The sequence below is a fragment of the Otolemur garnettii genome, unplaced genomic scaffold, assembly GCF_000181295.1.
Source record: "Otolemur garnettii isolate 467f Iridium unplaced genomic scaffold, OtoGar3 scaffold00016, whole genome shotgun sequence".
Taxonomy (NCBI): domain Eukaryota; kingdom Metazoa; phylum Chordata; class Mammalia; order Primates; family Galagidae; genus Otolemur; species Otolemur garnettii.
In genome coordinates this window covers 28626629-28640379 of record NW_003852411.1, presented here as the reverse complement: position 1 = coordinate 28640379, position 13751 = coordinate 28626629, and the positions used below count along the sequence as shown (strand labels likewise).

Below are 13751 nucleotides of genomic sequence, written 5' to 3'. Positions count from 1 at the left end.
CCCTGGGAGTATAAACCATGGGAGGGGGAGACCTTAACTTCTTGTTCACTTGTATCACTTAGCAACTCAGAAATCTTTTTAGCACTTGGCTCCCAACATTCTTGCAGTAGCCTCACTAACTATCTTACTTGAGTGCAGTTTAGAGAAATGGTCTGACTTGTCAAAACAGCTGGACTAGAGGAGTGTGGCCTCAGGTGTGAATAAGCCAGGGCTGAGCAGGAGCAAGCCCTGCCTGCTAGAACCCTCCATGGAAGGGATGGTGTTCGGCAGAAGGGGCTGACGGCTTGCTCCCTCACTATGATGTGGCCCAGGCTGTTTCAGAAAGAAGCTTGGGAAGCTCATCCAAGGACGGTAATTTGTGAGAAGTCTGACCTCAGACTCTTGTTTTCTTCATTTCTGGAGAGCTGCTGATTTCTCGTTGTGGCTGTCCCACTCCTGTCTGCCTGACCTTCCATTTTATTTCCTGGTTTCCTAGTGGCTCTGATACGCAGCTTGTCTAGAACCTGCTGTGTGCATTCCTGAGACAGAGTCGACCAGCTCCCAGCAGATCTGGGAGGTCACGAGTCACATGGCTTCCTTTGAAGTCAATTTGGAATGTTCATCCAGCTGGCTTAGGGAAGGGGACTTTGACTATGAAGAGGCAAGCGGGCTCTTCACTACAAAGGGCATATTCGCTCTGAGCCACATGTTCACAGATGCTCCTTGGAAACATGGGGCTTTGGCAGAGAATTGCTGGCTTGGAGTCAGAGGCACTGGAACCAAGTCCTAACTCTGTCTCTTTCTAACCTTGTGACCCAGGTGAGTCAAAATTAACCTTACTTTGATATAGAGATAAGCAAGATCCCTGACTTCAAATGAGTCATGGTCTATCTTGAGAGAAAGGTAAACAACTTAACTGGAATTCCGTGGTGAATGGGAAGCAGCGGCCGGACCAGGTAAGAGACCTCCGAGGCCGCTTAGGGCCTTCCTTTCCCACCTTGTAAAAAGGTGAGGGTAATTTTCCTCCACAGATTCACGTAAGGCTCAATGATATAATGCATTCATAAGTACCTAATAATGTGAAACATTAAAAAAAAGAAAGTTATAAACAGTAGCTCTCAACTGTTTTATGCTTTCACTTTATTCCCGAGCAAGCTGTGCTAATTAATAACATCTCTGAATAGCACAAGTGGTTCTAGAGGTGCAGAACCATCTCCCCCAGTCTCCAATCCTGGGATCTGCATAGTTAGTTGGAAAACACCTTTCATATTCTGATAGCCTGTCCTCAGGAAAAAAATGTTTTATTTTGTTTGCTTTGTCAGAAAAACTAATATAAATGACATTAACAAGTAATGCATTTTCCTTGTTAAAAAATCTAAACATTATAAATGAGGCCAAAGCCCACCTTTTTCATTAAATCATAACTATGTATATTTATGGGGTACCGTGTGCTGATTTGATATATAATGTGGAATGCTTACATCAAACTGATTAACATTACCATTACTTCACTTATTGATTTGTTGTGGTCAGACATTTATACTCTAAATAGTTTTGAAATGTACCATTGTATTGTGCACATTAGGTGAGGTAATGACCAGATGCCCTCCCTCTTCCCAGCCCACCCCTCTCTCCTCTTCCCTTCTACTTTCTGGACTATAGTTGTATTTTATCATTTGTATGTATGTGTAGGTGATTACATGTTGGTTTCATAATAGTATTGATTACATTGGATACTTCCCCCCCATTCTTGACTAAAAAGAATATGTTTCAGTTCCATCCAGGTAAACATAAAAGATGTGAAGTCTCCATCTTTTTATGGCTGCTTAGTATTCCATGGCATATGTATACCACAACTTTTTAATCCATTCATGGGTTGATGGGCACTTGGCAATCATGAATTGGGCTGCAATAAACGTTTATTCTGGTGCAAATGTCTTTGTTGTAAAATGATTTTTGATCATCTGGGTAGATACCTAGTAGAGGGATTGCAGGATCAAATGGTAGGTCTACTTTGAGTTCCTTGAGAATTCTCCAAATTTCTTTCCAAAAATGCCATATTAGTTTGCAATCCTACCAGCAGTGTAGAAGGGTTCCCTTCTCTCCACATCCATGCCAACATCTATAGTTTGGGGATTCTGTGATGTGGGCTAATCTTACTGTAGTTAAATGATGATGCATTTCTCTGATGATTAAAGATGGTAAGCATTTTTCATGTGTAGCTATCAATCCTTTGTCAGAAACATATCCTGCAAAAATCGTCTCCCATTCTGAAGCCTGTCTGTGCTTTACTTAAGTGCTCTTGGCTGTGCAGAAGCTTTTTCCTTTGATCAGATCCCAGTAATATATTCTTGGTGTTTCTTCAATTGCTTTTGGTGTCCTCCTCATGAAATATCTTCCCAGGTCAGAGGAGATCAAACTCTCACTCTTCACAGATGCCATGATCTTATACCTGGAAAACCCCAAGGACTCAACTACAAAACTCTTAGAAGTCATCAAGGAATACAGCATCGTCTCAAGATGCAAAATCAATACTTACAAATCTGTAGCTTTTATGATTTGTAATCATAAAATCACAATAAAATGACATAGTTTGTAATCATGTAATCAATCAGTCAAGCCGAAAATATAGTCAAGGACTATATTCCTTTTACAGTAGTGCCAAAGAAGATGAAATATCTGGGCATTTCCCTAACAAAGGACTGGAAAGATCTATAAGGAGAATCATGAAACTCTGAGAACAGAAATAGCTGCAGATGTTCACAAATGGAAACACAGACCGTGCTCATGGCTGGGAGGAATCAACACTGTTGAACCTCCCATTGGTCACCATTCGCAATCTCCCCTGAAAACATTGTAGTCCGTCTCCCAACTCCATCTCTGAGGAAATCATTGTTATTGGCGTGATGTTCCACCTTCCAGATCTTTTCACTATATGCAAATGTATATGAGAGGGTATGTGTGTCTATTCAGAAAAATATATAGTGTGTTTTATATATACTTTGCAACCTGTTTGTTTACTTGAAATCATATCACAGTCATCAAGCCCTGTAAATATGAATAGCTCCAATTCCTTCTTTTTTACTATTACATAGTATCTCACAGGAGGAATATACCATAGTTTACAGGGTTCTCCTATTGATAAATATTTTTCTAAGTTTTTTTTTATTTTAAAAAAGTATATTGCAAGGCCGGGCACAGTGGCTCATGCCTGTAATCCTAGCATTCTGGGAGGCCGAGGCAGGTGGATCACTTGAGCTCAGGAGTTCAAGACCAGCCTGAGTAAGAGTGAGACCCCATCTCTATTAAAAATAGAAAAACTAGCTGGGCATTGTGGTGAGTTCCTTAGTCCCAGCTACTTGGGAGGCTGAGGCAAGAGGATTTGTTAAGCCTGAGAGTTGAGGTTGCTGTGAGCCATGGCACTCAACCCAAGGTGGCAGAGTAAGACTCTGTCTCAAAAAAAAAAAAAAGATATTGCAAAGCACCTTTTTATGCTTATCTCATTGTGTATGCACACACGTCTTTCTCTGGGGTAAATAACAATTTAATGAGGTAATACTGGGTCGTGTAGTATATGCATTTTTACTTAAATTATCTTCTAATGTATATATCCAATGGCAGAGTATGAGAGTATGAATTTTCCCACATTACTGTCAAATTCCATATTATCACACTTAAACCCTGTGGCCATCTGATGGGTTAAATCGGTGTTCTACTTCTGCTTTAGTGCTTGTCTTTCTGACCACTAGTGAGGTTGGATGCTTGTAGATGCTCGCCCGCATTACATTGTCTCCTCTGTTAAATTCTTATTATTTACTTGGCTCACTTTTTCTAATGGCTTTCACAGAGTGATTGATAGAAACTATTTATACCTGAAGTTATTTCATGATGCAATTTTTAGTATTTATCTCAGTCTGTGGCTCGCCTGTTATATTTATGGTGTCTTTTCATCTCAAAGCAATTTTGATGGAAATATTTATCATTCTTTTCAATTCTGGAGTTTGCTTTCCCTCTCATATTTACACAGGCCTTGCTCACCTCTAGCTCATAGCCAATTCTCCTAGACTTTCTCGAAATACTTTTACGGTTCTATCTGTACATGTTGGGCTCCTTATTTTGGTGAGGAGTGAATATACTTCTATTTGCTTTTGAAAGGCTATCGAATCATCTGAAACTTCTTCCCTGATTTTAATCCCCCCCTTCTATCATGTAGTACATTTCCATTTATTCATGAGTCTTTTCAGGGTCGTCCCTTCTCATCATTGTGCTGCTCCTTTATTTCTGTGCCAGATGCATCTCAGAGAAGTCTTTGCCGGCCTCCTCACCTAGAATAGCTCTCTCTCACTCACTCTGTATCACATTACTCTGCTTTCCTCATTATATATATCTCTTTAAAATTCTTTATTAGTTTGCTTGTGTACTATAAGCTCCATGACAACAGGGACCTTCTCTGACCTTTTTCCTGTTGTGTTTATGGCTTGCAATAGTCTCTAATAGGTGTTACAACATAGTTGCTAAATGAATGATGGAAGGCCAGTGACTTGACCATGGAAGGCCAGTGACTTGACCAGGGATATTTACATTTACGAGGTTTATTTTTTAAGGCTTGCATACATTGTTAAGGAACTTTGTACTACTAGCTAAAGAAGCGGGTAGAGAAGGGCCTTTCCAGCTCCTTGAGGTTCTTCCGTGTGTTCTTTTCAAAAGTCACATTGTTGGAATATTGAACTTTTGGAAAGACTCATTCAAAGGGGCAGAAGAGGTTGATGTGTGTTCATAATAAACGTTGGGGGTGCTTTCTTTTAGGGTATGAAGTTTAGAATGACCAGATATAAGCACAGAAGATGTGGCTCAAGACAATCGTTAATTTATTCTACAGGTATTTATTTGGGTTCTCTGTTGAAAATACAATACTGAATAAAATAAGCATAGAACTTATGGCAGGGACACAAATAAAATAATAGCAGCATTAAATTATATGTATATGTATTTCTGTATAATTAGAAACTATGGTCATTTTTATGTAGAAAAATTGTAAGATATTTTAGTGCACCTAAATGTAAAGGGGGTCAGGGAACATTTCCCCAAGGAAGTGACCATGGAATGGAGATTTGAATTGGACAAAGAGAGGACAGAAACTTCCAGATGGAGGTCCCTAAGCAAAAGAAAATGGGGAAAGGAAATAAAAGAAGCCCGATGTGACTGAGGTGGCAATGTTGAGCAGGAGAGCAGCTCTGGTGAGATGGGCACTGGCCAGATCAAGGGGTAGAATAGTATGATGACAAACAATTGCAAAGACAGAAGCAACAACAACAACAAAACTCCACGTGGAGTTTGGAGTATGATGTGTACAAACCCCAGGACCGCTCAGGAGTTTTGTTCTCTGTCAGCTGCATAACCTGATCCCCGTCCTCATTTCCTTCGTGGGTGAAAACAAACCTCGCCGAGTTGCTGTGAATATTGAATGAGATCGGCCCTGAGAGGGGTTAGGTAACACTGCGCAGGTCCGGTCCTTCCAGGTGTCGTACGGTCCTTCTGTGTTCGTTAGCTACTGGTCACTCTCATTCTAAGTAAAATAGAAAAATAATCACTGGTTTTGGAGATTCGTAGCCTGAAGCCAAGCAACCGTTTCAAAAGGAAATTAGTCAACATTTCTTGCCCACCTAGTAAGTTTGGCTTATGTCTGTTAAAGACCAACTTTGAGCGCATACTCGGTACAAGATTACTTTGGCAATATAAGAATGAGCCACTTTGAAGCCGATGATTAAGTGAATAATTTTATAACAGTATTATGGAAGATCAAATAGAGGTAAATTTAGCGTGTGTTTTGGTGGAGGGAAGGAAGAGGATGAGGTGTGTAAAACATTCTTGTGGGAGGAACCTTGAAGGCAGCTCTGGGGGGAAGACTGTTGTGGCCAGTTACCCAGCAGGAAGGTACCGTAAGACAGAATGATAGGATGCTTTTGCAAAAGACTGCTAGGAGAGGGTGGTTAACCAAGACAGTCCTGGGCCTCAGCACTCTTAACTAAAAAAGAAATTAATGAAGTTTATACTTTGGAGAAAGGAGAGTGTTCTTTTGCTTAAAGGGTAGCAACCCGCTGGGCCGCAATTCCAACAGGTTGGGAAACATAGCCCAGGCCAGAAGCCAGATGTCAGACAGGCGTCCTTCAAAGAAGAGACAGAAGGGACAAGGGTTTTATACTGAGGGGGCTCGTCAGATGCATTAATGCACATTTAACAAGCTGTGGGATGATTCATGAATATTCATGACGGGAAATCATGCCCGTGTAATTGTGCTTTATCTCTCCCATCCTGCCCTGGCTGGGAGAGTTTAAGGTGTGTATCTTATTTCTGGGATCCCCTTGGCTGAGAAGGGTCCATTCAGTTAGCAAGGTGCTTAGGATTTTATCTTTAGGTCTTCTTTCTGGCCAAGATATTCCAGAAACAGCAGTGATGGCCAAACTTTAGTTTGTTCCATCATTGATGGGATGGAGTGGCTTTTTGCCCTCAGTCCACCCAGGCCCTCAGTGGGACCCTTATGGGAGAGATTTAGAGCCATCAAAGTCCAAAGCCATTTAAACATTTTGGGCCAGATGGGAATAGTGATAGATAGTTATTCATTTATAATTCCTTAAAATCTTTTAAGCAATATAGTTGAAACCCAAAAGCCAAAAACATAGTGATAAAATTAACTTGCCTGTAAGTATTGAGCTACTGCAGGCTAAGTTTTAGTGACAGACTTGCTTATGGAAACGTAAGTATTTTGTTAAGACCATTCTGTCCCCTAACTTGACCCTTACCATCTCACAGGCCTTCCTCTTCCGTCCCTGGGCCCAGAAGGAGGAAGGGCTGTCTGCACAGTGCCAGGGCAGTGGGAAGTATCACTGACGCTGGGAAGCAAGCTGGGCCCAGGGGGATTTTAGATGAGGGAGATTTGTAGGCTTTGCCAAATTCTCTCTAGTCTTCGGGCTATCATGACTCTGGTTTTCTTGGAAGTAAAATGAGAGAAAAATAACATTAATAATTTGAAAATTAAAGAAGAAGAATTCGGGTTTCCAAATGGAAAAAAGAGACTCTTTCCTTAGGGATTCAAATAAAAACATCGCAAAGAAAATTATAACCTGTATTGTCTTCTATTTTTGTAGTCAAGAAATAACCAGGATTTAGCCCCAAATTTGGACAAATAATAAAAACAACTTTAAGAAAAGGACAGGTAGGCGGCGCCTGTGGCTCAAAGGCACTGGCCCCACATACCAGAGGTGGTGGGTTCAAACCTGGCCCTGGCCAAAAACTAAAAAAAAAAAAAAAAAAAGAAAGAAAAGGACAGGCTAGGCTTTAATAATGGAACTTTTTTGCTTTTTTTCCTGAGATACATAATTTAATTTTTTCTCTCTAGTTTCTCATTTTTATTAAAGAGTAGGACCAACTTAATTTGCAAACTAAATTTTAGTCTTATTATACTCAGTTTGATTATTTGCATATAGTAGGAATAGTTACTAGCTATAGGCCTTCGTTTTCAAAATTGACTTTGCTGGAAAACCTTCCTTCCATTTTAAAAAGGAATTTCAGGTTCTTTAAAGGTCTGTCAAGCTAACCCAAAGATTTAATTGCTTGTAGATACCTGTATGAATTGTGAAATTCCTTTCCCCCCCTGAGGTCCCTAAGTAACCTGAGATTTCTGGACCTGTTGGAAAGTGACAGTTGCACTTACCATAGACCAGGAAATGCTATTGATGATGTATTAGGTCAGGTTCCCTCCACCCCCCTCCCCGCCCACAACCAGGACTTTTATTGGCTTTATAAGAGTCAACCTAACTCCTCAAAGCACTCTGGGCATATTTGAAAATATGATTTGTAATATATTTGGAAATTATTATGTATTCAAAAAAATTGCACGGCTCTTGTTAATGCTATATTAATAGGTACTTTCTATTTTGGTTGCTGATACAATGCTATCTTTCTTTGTCTAATATTATTTTGTAATTCTTTTTTACATAGGAATATAATTGATTTTGTATAGTTATTTTGAAGTTAGCTATACTGCTGAATTTTTCTATTGTTTTTGGTAACTTGCAAGTAACTTCATAATTCACAAGTAATGAAATTTCTATTTTTTTTTTACAAACCATTGGGATTTTTAAGTTATCATAATTGTACTAGCTAGGATCTTCAACTTTACTAGGAGTGGTGGTAATGAGTACACTTATCTCATAATTGATTTGTAGATAATGCTTTTGTTTCTTCATAAGATTGATATATTTGTCCCAATGTTATCTTCAATGATTATGTCAATGTTTTGCCTATAGTTGATGTTCTGTAAATATCCATGGAATAAAGGAACCTGAAATAAAAATAAATCAATAGAAAAAAAAAAAAGAAAATATGCCATTCCAGTCAAAGCCTTGGTAAAATAACCAGTATCTCTAATTCTGTCCTGTTATAAAAGAAAAAACCAATTCTTGTTGAACTTAGGCAAATAACTCTATTGCCGTAAAATAAGAACACTTATGAATAGTTTACAAATTCTGAAGAAATCAGAAATGTTTCAGATTGTTCATAAAATATACCAATTTTTTTGTAAACTATAAATAGCTCAAAAGAAGGGGAAAAACGTTTGCTTGTTTCCTGGAAAACAACATAAAAGAATTAGCTCAGCTTGGGGCTCTGTCTCAAAAAAAAAGCTAGCAATGTTTTAAGCAAATGAACTACTTAAAAAAGTAGTTCAGCCTCATGTAATTCTTATATTGCCTGAGATTACATTAGCAATCCTAATGACTACATCATATTTCTTAACAAAGTAAGCCAGTTTCTTTAGAGGGAATTTAGCTGAGGTGTCTAGAAGTTAAATTTGAAGCATATTCAGTTTGAATAGAAGAAGCTTTCATAAAGAAACCCATATGTTACTATTTGGAGCACACTGTCCTGGAGTTTGTATGTCACAAGGTGTAGGACTTCAGTGGGGGTCGGGGGGAGGGAACTGGTGGCAATTTCATTGAATCCAAATCAGAAAAACGGAAGAAGAGTTTGAAAACATTATTGGGAGACTTGTAGCCAGAGAATAATTCAGCATTCAGTCTAAATTATATAATCTCTAAAGTTAGTAGAAAACAGCTTTTGAGAAAAACTAAAGTAAATTAACAATTATCTGTGGATGATCAAAAGTCTTAGAATACCCACAGTTAAATGAATAATTGACAAATAAAATTTGGTTATTTCTGTGGCATATGATAATTTAACATAATAACCATAATTAGTATTGATAACACATTAAAGCATATCAGAATTTTAGGATTCACATACAATTTTGGAACACATGTTAATAACCTGTTTACATAAAAATGTAGCTCAAAGAAAGTTAAACACAGTATGTAGGGGTACAGTGTAGGGGTATCTGGCACACAAGGACTGAAGTACAACTCAGACTTTATCTTACCAGTTCAAACAGTATAACCCAATCATATGTGCCTTTATGTTTATCAGAAATTAAAAAAAATAATAGTATCATGCCTTAAGTCAGTACTACACTGTCTTGATTACTGTAGTTTTATTTTAAGTCAGTAAGTCATGAAGCCAAGTAGTTGGGTCCTCAACTTTATTCTTTTAAAAAATTATCTTGGCTATACTATGTCTTTTAAAAATATATCTTTACAACCTAATACTTTTTAAAGATAACTTTTGAGATTGTCTCAATTAGGGATTTTCTCATGGTTGTTCCTAATTTCAGATGAGAACTGAGCTGTTTATTGCAGCACAATTCACAATTACAAAGATGTGGAATCAACTCAGTGCTCATCGATTCATGTGTAGACTAACTAAATGTGGTATATGTATACCATGGAGTACTACTAAGCCATAAAAAGGTGAATTAATGCCTTGTGCAACCATTTGGAAGGCCCTGGGGACAGTTATCCTAAGCAAAGTATTTAAAGAATGGAAAAACAAATACCACATGTACCCAGTGTTAAATCTGAACTAACAGATGAGCACACAGTGCACAGAGGGAAGCATAACTCAGTGGTAATCAATGAGAGGGACCAAGGAAAAAGATGGGTGAAAAACCTACCTAGTTGGGTACAATGAACACTATTTGGGCGATGGGCACTCTTACAACCCTGACTCAAGGATTACCAAAGTGATACATGCAACCAAAATATTTGTACTCCATAACTTTGTGAAATAAAAAATTAATTAGCTGGGAGTGGTGGGGCTCATGCCTGTACTCTCAGCACTCTGGGAAGCCGAGGTGGGTGGATTGTTTGAGCTCATGAGTTCGAGACCAGCTTGAGCAAGAGGAAGACCCCACCTTTAAAAAATAGCCAGCCATTGTTGCAGGCATCACAGTGGTAGGTAGTTCTAGCTACTCAGGGGGCTGAGGCAAGAGGATCACTTGAGTCCAGGGTTTGAGGTTGCTGTGAGCTATGATGCCACTGCACTCTACCTACCAAGGGTGACAAAGTGAGACACTGTCTCAAAAAAAAAAAAAAAAAGAAAAATTGGTAGTCCCAGCTACTCAGGAGGCTGAGGCAGGAGGATGGCTTGCACCCAGGAGTTTGAGGTTGCTGTAAGCTATGATGACACCACCGTACACTAGCTCGAGTGACAGAGCAAAACCCTGTCGGGGGAAAAGTATAACCCCAAATCCCAGACCTTTAATGGAGGAGAGTCTTAATTGTTTTTTCATAAAAGGCGGTTTGCATTAATCATTTAAAAAAATGTTAAAGAAATATACCTTGAGGCAGAACATGTCCAATCTCTTTTGGAAGTAAACGTTTTACACATTAAAAGCCAAACTGAAGGCTTTAGAGAAATTTGGGCTAGAGGTTGTTAGACAGAAGAGTGAAAGAAAAAAAGGAAACAAATTGGGATACTGAAGAGACAAAACCCCCCAAATTTAAATACATTGTCCTGTATCTTCCTTGGTTAATTTATTAGCTCTGTGAATAAATCTGTTTAGTTAGGAGCTATATCCCATTCTAAGCATTGGAGCTGTCATTATTGTATGACATTTCTCAACAGAAAAAACAACAACCCCCCCCAAAACAAAGGTCAACATACAGAGAAAATTTTCTTTAAAACTAGTTGAGAAGAAAAACAACTATTTAGGAGCAGAAATGGAAGGAGAGGTAAGAAAGAAGAACTGACTCTATTTCATGTGTCGTTTATTTTTTGCTTTGAGTCTCTTTTAACTTTAAATCGTTCTCTTTATGGGAGGCTAGGAGAGAGTTTTGACCCCGTTTGGAAAACTGAGAACACCAATTATAGCGTCATCTTTGCTGTTTTGGAAGGTTTGATAGCCTCTTTGTTTTAATGGAGTATGCCAACTGTAGAGGTCTCCTAGATTTTATTGCGGCCCACAAAGCTTTAAATCATTTTAGATTTCAAACATTTACAAGAATTTTTTATAGCTTTTTAAGCATGTTAATCACTAGTGTCTCTGATAGCAATGGATCACAGACCATTGTCTTAGAACTAAAGTTTTTATAGCAGCACTTGTTGCTGGACCAGGAGTCCATATGCCTGTCACTCAAGCCAATCAACAGAGAGGCGGATGATAGATCAACAACTTCACTGTATTTATAGAAAAGCCAGCAATTCTGGAGAACACAGGATATCTCCTCAAAGAGCTGCTCTGCTCTCCTGTTTCCCTTTGTTACTTTTATACTCTTACAGTAAAAGCAGCATCAGTAATGTTATTAATCATCATAGTATGCGTTAAACATATTCTTCCTCATGGGTTACAAGGTTACAAAACATCCCTGTATCTTAAAGTGGTTATGTTGTCAAAGCATTCCCACTGAATCCATAGTTATTACTTTACAAAGTGTATTACCAAGTGCACGAAATTCTCTGGGTCCCTGACTGGTACCATGTTCCTTGGAGTGTCCAGTCTCTTAGTTGTATCTATGACAGAAGGTCTTGCAAGTGAATAAATAGATCCAGATGGTGACAAAGGGCCTGTCCAGCAGTGCCCTGCATGTGATGGTTATTTTGGATAACGGTGGCCACCATCACACTTAGCTTTATGGGTGGCCTTCCCAGGTGCTGAAACATGAGCGTCCTCACCAACGCTTATGGAGCAGCTAAATCCAACTAGGTCCCCCCCTACCCCCAAACCCAGGACCTATAAAAACATTCCCTCCTAGGTCCAGAATGGAGTGAGTTGGAGAAACTGGGGTATCTCCCTTCAAAAATGATATCCGCTCTGGGGTTCAAAAGGAGGCAACTGGAACTGGAGAGAAAGGAAAGGGAGGGGTGGAGAGCAATAAAGTCTCTGATATCCTCACCCTAAAAGTGGGAGGTATAGAGCCCAGAGGAGCTTACATGAGTTCTCCCAGTGGGGTCACGGAGACACGGAGGTATCAACAGGCTTGTGCAGATGCCAGTGTGTTGACTTCTGATCACCTTTGGGGGAAACTGGGGTTCTCCCTGGGTCCTTTAGTTTCACCATTTGTTAACTATAAAACAAAATTGATGAGGTTTATACTTTGGAGAAAGGGGAGCTTTATTTCTCACCAAGAGTAGCAATCTGCCCGGCTGCCATTCCAACAGGGTGGGAAGGAGAGCCCAGGCTGGAAGCCAGATACAGGTACTTCAGAGGAGAGACAGAGGGAACAGGGCTTTATACAGAGCAGGTGGTCCAAGTGTACATATTCAACAAGCTATGGAACAGGTTATGAATATTCATGAAGCAGGGTGGTCAAGTGTACATATTCAATAAGCTGTGGAACAGGTCATGAATATTCATGAAGGGAAAGTCATACCTGTGTAATTGTGCCATAGCCTTCCAGCCCGTTGTGACTGGGAAGTCAGTTTCCCTTGGCCAAGAGGGGTCCATTCAGTTAGCAGAGGGCTTCGGGTTTTATTTTTAGTTCACAGCGCTGACTGAATGGCTGCTCACCAAGAGCTCAGGTCTTTGTGGAACGAGTCTGGATCACGGTCATGAGCTGGCGCTAGACTATAGCCAAGAGCAATGTTCCCAGGATCTGCCCCTGCGTTTCTTCTTCCAGGCATGTTTGTTTGGGAATTCATCTGCAGAAACACAGTGTTCCTGCTGCTGCCGGAAGAGACTAGGCACACTGAGACGTGTATTTTATTCTATCCACATCAATGCTGTGAACCCAGGACCCTCTCCTCTGCCCTCTGCGGATGACCCACCCCGACTCCCCACTACGGGATCACTTGAGTCTTCTGTGTTTGGTCTGCTTTGGCTCTGTCTTCTTCAGTCAAAACTGTCTGAATATCTGACCTAGAAATTGTCACAGACAAGTTCTATTTCCTAGGAAAATTACCTTCTCTGTGTTACCCTCTTACTCTATCCCCATTACTGCCTATCAAAGTCTTGCCCATCCTGCAGGAACCTAATTGGCTGCTTAGTTTTCAGCCAAGCCTTCCCCCCTCACTCTAGCTTAAAGGAGTTCCTTCTGTCTTTATAACATTGTGTCACATACAATTTCTGACAGTGGACCCAATGCTTGGTTTATTATTAACACTAAGCTCCCTTGGTGTTACCTGGAAGGAACTTTATTTTAAATAAACTTTTTATTCCAGTTTTATTAAATGGTTTTATATTTACAAAATCATTATGAAGACTGTACATAAAATTCCTGTATCTACCATACCCAGTCTTCCCATCACTAACATCTTACAGTAGTACAGTGGTCAAAATAAGTGAACTGATACTGACACATAAGTCCATACGTTATGCAGATTTCCTCAAAAAATGAGAAATTTCTCTAAAATGCCCTTTTCCTGTTCTAAGGTCCCATCCAGGA

General features: G+C 39.6%; 1 protein-coding gene across 1 annotated transcript in view; it reads left to right on the top strand.

The window, feature by feature from the left end:
* DDR2 (discoidin domain receptor tyrosine kinase 2) overlaps positions 1-13751 on the top strand; it is a 152198-nt gene that overhangs the window by 79204 nt on the left and 59243 nt on the right. The window lies entirely within an intron of this gene.